Below are 9,569 nucleotides of genomic sequence, written 5' to 3'. Positions count from 1 at the left end.
AAATTTATAATTTCAGAAGCTTGTATACAGACGCTAGATAGAGTAACTACTGTGTAACTCCCTGATAGAGTAACTACTGCGTGGTCCCATATCACTGATAGAGTAATGTAGAAAAGAACTAGTGTATGGATACAGGTAGGACTAAAGGCACCACATAAACGGTTACCACATATCCATTACATGTCAGATCATTTTTTAAAATCTGTTCATGCAAACTTTTTTAGATGAGCGTAAAGATTCCAAAGAACCTCAAGTTTTCTGGTTTCTGTCCATGTGTGCTGTCATCTATCTACACATGGATAGACAACTTCTCTTCAGAAGCTAAACATGAACTTGAATGCGCACTGTTGTTAGGATATTTTATAATCAGCATTTTCTCAGCTACGTAGTAGGCAGCAAAACAGAGGTTCATAACCTGTAGGAAAATTATAACATAGATGAAGAGAAAACAGTTGAGTAAGACATCTAAAATAGGAGTTGTCATACCTCACATTTCTGAACTAGTTACACTATTTATTATGGACATAAATATTTAGTGGGTTAATATTTCTGTGAGCTTGTTAAACAGTTCAACTCCCATTTACTCTTTGTCTTTTACAATGTATGACAGGTAAATGCAGTAAACAACCTGTTTAGAAGTTGTCTATCGACATTTGGTTAGACAACTCCTCTCCAGACGCTAAACAACAACTTGAACGTGCACTGTTGTTAGGATATAGTCAGAGATATATATAAAGGGATATACATGTATAAAAAAAGTAACAGATGCCTATATAGTGATCTGCAATAAAATGTGAGACTATTATGTATTGAACTGTATAAAGTTTTTACCTTCAAGGCAGATAGTAGAAAGTATGGACATTTCTTTGCTAATACTTTCTACCATAGGGGTGAGAGAAACTTTACTACATGTTCGGTCAACAAGACTTTAGTGATGCTACGTAACAAATTTTAAATTTAGCTTTAATGAATTCATCTTACTAAGCGCACACTTAGAGGGATGCTGGTCTCGTAAACGGCCTCTTGCATACTCACCCACGTCAAAAAGCGTACCTCATACTAGCTTTTCAAAATTGTCTCATCTTTCAAAACAGACATTTGCTCGGCATTCTCCTTGTATCTCAAATTTCTTGTACTTTGAGACACTTGTACATCGTAGTATGACTGTATATACAATTACTCAGCAATCCCCAAAGGTGGTCGAATGGCACAGCTGTTAGACTGTTGGTCTTGCAAGCCGAATGTTAGAAGTTCAAACCATTTTTATAGCAATATTTTATCATACTCTCCAACCTTCAGACAGGCACCATTCTTATCATAGTAAATATTACATTTTTTGCTAGAATAGCAACCAAAAAGCATTTCATTTGAGTTTCAACTACACCATTCATGTAGCTTGAGTTCACGGATCAACACGATACGGGTGAAGGTTTCAATGCTATCTACCATGTAGATCTGAGATATTTTACTTTATTTTAACCAATACACTCTCTGAGAAAATTAATAGTGATCAACTGTTTATTTATGTCAGATTTACATGCATTTGGTTGATTAGACATCTTAGTACTTACATGTATAGACGAGTGTTTGGATCCAAGAGAGATGTCATACTTGGTGCTGAACAAGACCTAAATGCAAAATGAAAACATCGCGAGTGAGCAACTCCAAGGCCATTTGGTTGACACACATCAAATATACCAACAACTCCAAATTTTTGATTTCCGAAGCTTGTATACAGACACTACTCTACTTGCGAACACTCGTGTTACAAACAACGATAGATACAATGTTCGTACAAGGATGCCGCAAGTTAGATTTTATATTGCATTCATTTGATGTACTTGCATTCATCATTCAAAACGATTGGTGAAAAGCGAAAGGTTTTTAGCGATAGTGAAAGTGTGAAAAAAAGGAAAGTCATTTCATTTAAAACAAAAGTGGTAATAACAAAAAAGTTTGATGTTGGTAAAAAGATAGTGAGTGTCGCACATGCATATGACATGAATCGTTTGACTGTCAGTATGATTTACAAACAGAGAGACCGTGTCATGGAGCATGTGAATGGTGAACTGCCAGTGCAACCTATGAGCATTAACAAGAAAAAAGGGAAGGTTTTGGGCGGAGAAACTTAAAGTTCTCTTTAAATGCAGTACAAACTAATATAGGTTAATTATACAAGCTTCAAACATACTAATATAATCCTTAAACATATGCTCCGTACACAATAACGAACTGAGACAACTTACGAACCAATTCACTAAACGAACATTCGGAACAGCGAACATTCGGAACGTATGTCGTTCGTAAGTTGGGAAGCATCTGTACACTTAGTATTGTGAAGAATATTTCACCAGATAAAAGTAGCTACTATTATAAGGAATCAAGTCATTGAATGATGTACTCAATCACCTTATCAACTGCCCTCAGCTGCCACTCTAATCAAGCCTGAGTTCTATAGAAGACAAAAACTTTGTTCCTGGCTCTCAAAGTTAGATACTTTTTGTCTGATCACAAAGCTACATAAATGTATAATTTCTGTAGGAATGGTGAAAACATGCAATGAATTGTAAAAATACTTTTTGGTAAGTGCTTCACTCCAAATTATAACCAAGTGTTCTGAGTCAGTATAAAAGCAGTTTCACGAAGAGCTTAGAACTGCTATTCGGACACCTACAAATAGCTAGCTAGCAAAAGATTATACACTTACAGATATAGCTATGACATTACTGAACACTACTGAACACTACTGAGCAGCCAAAATAGCCAAAGAAACATTTGTAACCAGACTCTGTAACTTGTATGCGAATGTCCTTTCTGACAGCCATGGAATTGGAGAAACCTGCATTGAAATGTTAAAAGGATCAGTCCACCAGATTGAGTCATTTTAAACCAATAAAACGTAACAACACAAGGCCTGGCCAAATGCTGATACATTGTTTAGTAATGAACATGCGGGTGGAGATAAAATCAAGGTCCCTGTGGTTGACTGAAATTGATTGCTATAATGATCTGAATTCTATTTTAGTCATTTTCAGCATCCAATATTGGTTTTCAAACAATTATGGCAACAGGACTTCCCACAAAAACTAATTTTATGTGGACAATGACTAATTTGCTTATAAAGTATAGATGAAAGCAACAACTACAAGTTAAAACTGTTTATAAAACATTCCAGTTAATTCTTTTGGCTGTTCATGTTGTTCATGTTGGCTGTTCAAGATGTTCATCACCATTTTTGTAGCATGGCTTATGGCATGAACTTAGAGGTAAACTGCCAGCACAACATATTATTGCATTACCAATAGCAGATAACATTACAGACTGAAATTTGAACAATATTTTTGCATAATGTTGACTAAATACCAGATTCTATTAGCATTTGAAGTAAAAAAAATGAGCATAAAGATTCATGATCTTGACTGGAAACAGCTGCGACGCTGTATAAGTAAATAGACATTGCTAGTTTTATGAACTAGATTATTTAATAATGGTCCCTTCAAAATCCTCATTTATGTTCATGCAGTAAAGCAGATAATGCAATGATAGGTTCCAAATTAATGAGTTCAGAGAATAACTAGTTTTGACGAACAACTTTTTAAATTTCCAATTTGTATAAAAGAACAATTTTTTGCCAGCACACTCCACAAGACGATACGTACAAACCGATTGGCGTAATTCAACCACACAAAAATTAATGCAACGCATTTAAATACGGAACGTACTTTTTGTATTTATAGAGTCTTTTTCGATTTCGATATACAAAATTATCTGACAAAATGAGAGTAGAGAAAATGCATAAGAATCGCAACTAACAAAAATACATTTGTTTCGCTTTCAAGTATAGGCTAACCTTTCGCAGTGACCTGTATACCATCTATTTTTTGTCGCTTTTGCATTTTGTCGAAAAATGGCTACTTTATGTCACAGCCAGGTATTTGAAATGTGAGTATTTTCGTCTCCAATACTCGCTTTTGTACTATAAAGCCAAATCTCTGCTTAAAAATGAAACACCATCACTATGTTGGTACAAATAGATGTACTTCTAAAATGCTGTCAGTTAAACTTCAAGTAATTTTGTAATTGGTCATTTTTAAGTTCAACGTGTAATATCTTTTCTTTGAGCAAAATACAGCAATACAAATGGCTACACAGACACTATTCCACAAATCGCTGATAATGCATGTTAAAACATAGACACCTTGATGATAGCCTACTTCCATGATTGCACCGGAGAATCAGACCAGGATCCTATGGGCTTCCCATAACTGATGCTAATTTATTTGTCAACACGACATGCGAGTGTAGCCTTAGAAATTACCGTGAAATCTCTATTTGAATGGAGCTGTATTTTTCAACCTTTCTCTATAGTGGCGTTAAAGTGGAGTTCAAATAAAGTTTTTATGGGATTTATGTGACATTGCTTGATAAGTGAATCAATACTCTATTGAAAGGCAAGTTCCACTTAATGATTCACAATCAGCAGTTCATATGAATGGAAATATGTCTGTCCCATATAGTGACTCATTCATTTATGGCATGAACTTCAAGGTAAACTGACAGCACAGAATATTATTGCATTACCAATGGCTGATAACATCACAGACTGGAATTTGAACAATATTTTCATGTGAGGTTTGCTATCGAGTCAAATTATTAGAGAGCTTCTCACGTTCCAAAAAATCTCAAACCTGAACAAATTAAATTGAGAAAATAGCAAACTCATCTGCTTCATCCTTCAATAAATTATCAAATGATTGTCAATCGAGGAGTAGATCTCCTGCTCCATTGAAACATTTTGTATTCTTTTCGCCCAATCAACCATCTTCCAAAACAATGCAGCTCCTTGGTTGACTATCATTTGTTGGTGTCTGTATCGATGAGTGATAGCTGTAAATACTAGATTATAATATGTTATTGTGAAGTCCCTTACTCCATATCTTACATCTAAGTAGCTATAAGCCACTGTCTGCCTTTCCTTAAATATTGTTGCCATATGGCCCATTTTTCGCAACTACAGGTACCTGTTGAATCCAGTAAGCCACCGCTCAGTCAGAACAACCACCGAATTTGTTCAATCTTCCTGCCAGATCTCTCAACGCATGGCTGCCCTCCCCAAAGTGTGTGTTGCATGCAAATTAGAAAGGAAGCTAGTGGAAGATTTTGTCGCACATAAATAATTTGTCATTCCAAGTATGACTGATCCTAAAGATGATGGAGATGAATTGAAGCAATTATCCTAACTTGTGTCATAGATCATGTTGTACATGAACATCACTTAATAATTTGCCGGGCCTTGAGGTTCTCCCACACATGATAGCATGATTTTTTGTTTGTTGTTTTGACTGATGGTTGCAAAAATAAAAAGTTCAAAATGCACCTTTTTGGAATGTTATCACTACAGGCAGGTTGATGAAAATAGGTGAGTGAAGAAAGGATGCAACCATGATAGCGTTACTGCAAGGGACTTGAAATATTTTAAAATCGCAAAAATCTCTCCTACAGTCTTTTACATTGAAATCAACTCCATCAACCTCTAATACCGAAGTTGAGAACTATAATGATTCAGATCTGGACATTATGGTATGTATTTGATTTGCAGATACATTTTTCCATAATTAACTGCGTTAGTTAATTGTTTTGTTTGAAAACTGATCGCTTTCATCAAATACTTCAGCTATTGTTTGTGTACTCCGTTAACACTTATTAATATTTTTCTTTTTTGTGTTTACTGCAGATTGAGAGTGAAACAACCTACTCTGATTACGAAAACTAGAGACAAGTAGTAATATTCATCAAGGCAGGAATGTTGGCAGAGAAGCAACCAGTCAACCTAGCCCCTCTTCATCGACAACAACTCCTTGATATCGCTGCAACAAACATGATTAAATTATATATTTTATTTCATGTATAGATATATTATAATTTATTACAAACTTGAGTGTACAATTAAAATATTTCAAATACAAATAAAATTTTACAAACGATGAATGGAGTAAATATAAACAGTTTAGTCCATATGGCAGTTGTCTAGCAATAAAATTAAACTGGTACTCTTGATAAGTTAATACTAGCGTGTAATGGTGCTGTCTGATTAGTTATTTTGGTAATAGCAGTTCTGTCACTGACACTGTCTTGGGTAGATGTTAAAGGCGATTCTTTCACAACTACATGACTGGTAAGGAAGTTATCATCAGAACTCTCCTCGTGGCTTACTATTGCAAAGTTCTGCCGGTTGGCCATAGATTTGTGCTCGTAAAGGAGTTTTTGTTCCTTTTTTAAAACAGATATATTCTCCTCGTTAGCAGCTGTGGTCACTTCTACCTCAATTTCAAGACCTCCCTGAATGATTGCTGATCTTTTAGGAATGACATCTACCACCCTTGCAGTCATTGTGCCTCCATGTATAATGGAAAATCTTTCTCTCTCACACTAATACAAATAACGAGGCGGTAGGGATGGAAAAATAAATATTGCGCTTACCGAAGAACCAAAGTAAAATTCAATTATTAATTTAGTAAATGGTTTTGAAAAAAACTCATTACTTACCACAAGTTGTTGGTTCATCAAAGGCCTCCAAATCGATGAATATTCGTGAAAACCTCTTAACGCAGCAAGAAATTTATAGCTTAGCATAATCGACTGGTAGTTGTAAGCTAAATAGAAACCGAAACACGCAATGTGCGCATGCGAAAGGTTAACTCTATTGCTAGTCGCAATAGAGTTAACTCTTAATAGAGAGTGATTGTGTTCATCCGTGAATAAATTAGTCCGCGAATATACATGAAAAAGGCAACTTCCGCAAAACTTAACTCCGCGAATAAATTCATCCTGCAGGGTAGACTATATTAGACAGAGAATATTACATGTACTGTTATCAACAATGGAATCAATAAATCAAACTCGTCAATAATCAAATCAATGTAAAATGTTAACTATCGACTTCTTGAAGCTCTAATAATACATATATGGCTTATGGTAAAACAGTAAGGAAAGCTCACCATGTTCTTTCTGCACTTTTACAACTGAGAGCATCAACCAGATCCTTAACTGCCTGCTCAGATGGATCATTAGGGTTCGTGATCAGCTCAACCACGTTAATCCTCCTATAAGAATATAAGGTTGTGTTATACGGAAGGAGACAATGTTATTATTGAGTGTTATGGTGTTCAACTATAGGTTTTACAGTATTTTAGCAATCAGATCAATACACGAAACTGGTCAATAATGAAATCAATGTTAAAGGTAAACTATTGACTCATTGAAGCCCTAATAATAATTATATGGCTAATGATAGAACAGTAAGGAAACCTCACCATGTTCTTTCTGCACTTTTTACATCTGAGAGCATCAACCAGGTCTTTACAATCTTGCTCAGAGGGCACATTAGGGCTCGTGATCAGCTCAACCACGTTTATCCTCCTATAAGAATATAAGGTTGTGTTATACAGGGGTAGACAATGTTATTATTGAGTGTCATCTAATGGCAACCAATAAGAACAGTTAAATATGAGTTACCAACCTTCCTGGTTGAGTGGTTGAAGCAGTGAAACCAGTTGTGACTGATTGATCATCCTTTCTTGCTACTTCCTTCTTATAATCCTCTGTAAGCAATAAATGTTGTTTAGCTGGTTAGTAGAACAGCTAATAACAAGCAATGACCTTTAATAACAAGCAATGACCTTCAGTAACATCTAATGACCTCTAAAGACCGCCAATGACGCCTAATTTATTAAATAAGCTTACCTAGAAGTAAGGAGTTGCCTTCATATAGCTCCTGTACTATCTCCACCAGCGTATGTTGGTCCTCAAATTCCACATTTACAACCACAATAGAGTGTGTCCCTTACCTAGAGGGGTATATAACAAGTAAAGACAAACTATCTTAACTGCGCCTTATTATAATCTAGTAGACTTTAGGTCAAGGTCATTAACTAGCTAAAGTCGTTATGACTAAAGATAGAGTTTGATTTACACAAAGCTATCAGCATACATTTTGTAGACAATATCAATGTCTATGCAACTTACCACCATTAACTTCATAAGCCTGTACTATGATCTCAGCTGGATACTCAAGTGACAGACAGTATTTGTATCCGTCAAGTTCCTCTATAGATACTGGCTCTTCACTTGTTTCCATGTCTTCCTCTGCAGCAGTACAAACAGTTAACTATAATATCCGGAGGTCTGTAAACACTGGTGGAATTCACATTACGAATTTGAGACACCAAACAAGATATTCAAGGACACCATGGTTAGCTTCGGTCTCGTTAAGTTAATGAAACTTATGTTCAACGGCTAATATAGTTAATAAAACTGATAATGATATAAACCTTTACTTGCAGATCTATAGATGATGATCAAGAACTTTCCAGTTCTGGTCAAAAGTTTGAAACACTTGGATTTCAACGAAACAAAATTAGTAACATTTTTCTTGTGACCAATATATGTGGCTTCCTGAAATCACTTGTATTGGTCAATAAGTGTCAAATGTGGTATGAATAGAAAGCTTACAATGTTATCTACCAACCTATTAATGCTGCAATATGATGAGATTAATATAAGGGGATTAATGACAGCTATTGCTTAAGCTTGGTTAATCCAACAAGGGAGCAAAAACTTAGCTGTAAAACCCGTTTAAAGTAAGGTAGAGCAATTCTGTAAAATATTACAGAAAGTTCATCAGTATCAACAATCAGTGAGTTGCATTGAGACATGATACGCATTGTGCTATGATATAAAATCTGATGTGAAGTTGAGCTTGTCATCAGCCGTGTCATCAGCAAAATAGAATAGAAATAGTTTGCAGCTACCATTAGCCTTATCAGATGATCAAACTGATGCTTCCTATTCATTGATTATGTTATTAAGTTAATACAGCTCTGGGCTCTGCCCTCTTCATGGTTATTGTAAAGAGTACATTTATGTGCAATTTTGAAACCGTCATAGAAGCCATCAGGTAGTAGTTTGCAGTTGCTGATTGAATATTACCTGTATGGAGCACTAATAAATAGTTGGTCCATGTAGCTGAACATCTGTGTAGACCAATCATCGTGAAATTTCTTTTGCTTATTTTGTTATATATTAATTACTATTAATTTACATTAGAAGGTACTAGATATTTTTTAAATACTTCTTCAGCAAGAACTCTATCTATGTCGAATACTGACACAAATCTATATGATAACTTCATGTGATCGACTCTTATTTATCAGTACTAAGCCTTAGGCTAATAGTTCTAACAAATTAGCTTTATTACTTACATGTAGCTTGATTTTTATGTGCCCAACTATGGGAAGATCTCTATATAACCTTGCAAAAGTCACAAGAGTTGAGGCCACGTTCAACCCAATTATAAATACCCTTTTGCTTACGTAATTGTAGTTTACGTAATCTAGAGGTGGAACGAGACACGAGACGTCTCGAGTATCGACCTGTCTCGTCTCGTATCGGTCTCATCTCGAGTTAACTATTGCCAAACTCGAGACAGGAAATAGAACTAAAGCGCCTGCGCACGGCTGTTAAAACATGGCTTCTTGCGGTAGCAACAACTCCATATATTGTAATGGATT

The sequence above is a fragment of the Watersipora subatra genome, chromosome 9 (genome assembly GCF_963576615.1).
Source record: "Watersipora subatra chromosome 9, tzWatSuba1.1, whole genome shotgun sequence".
Taxonomy (NCBI): Eukaryota; Metazoa; Bryozoa; class Gymnolaemata; order Cheilostomatida; family Watersiporidae; genus Watersipora; species Watersipora subatra.
This window is presented reverse-complemented; position numbering follows the sequence as displayed.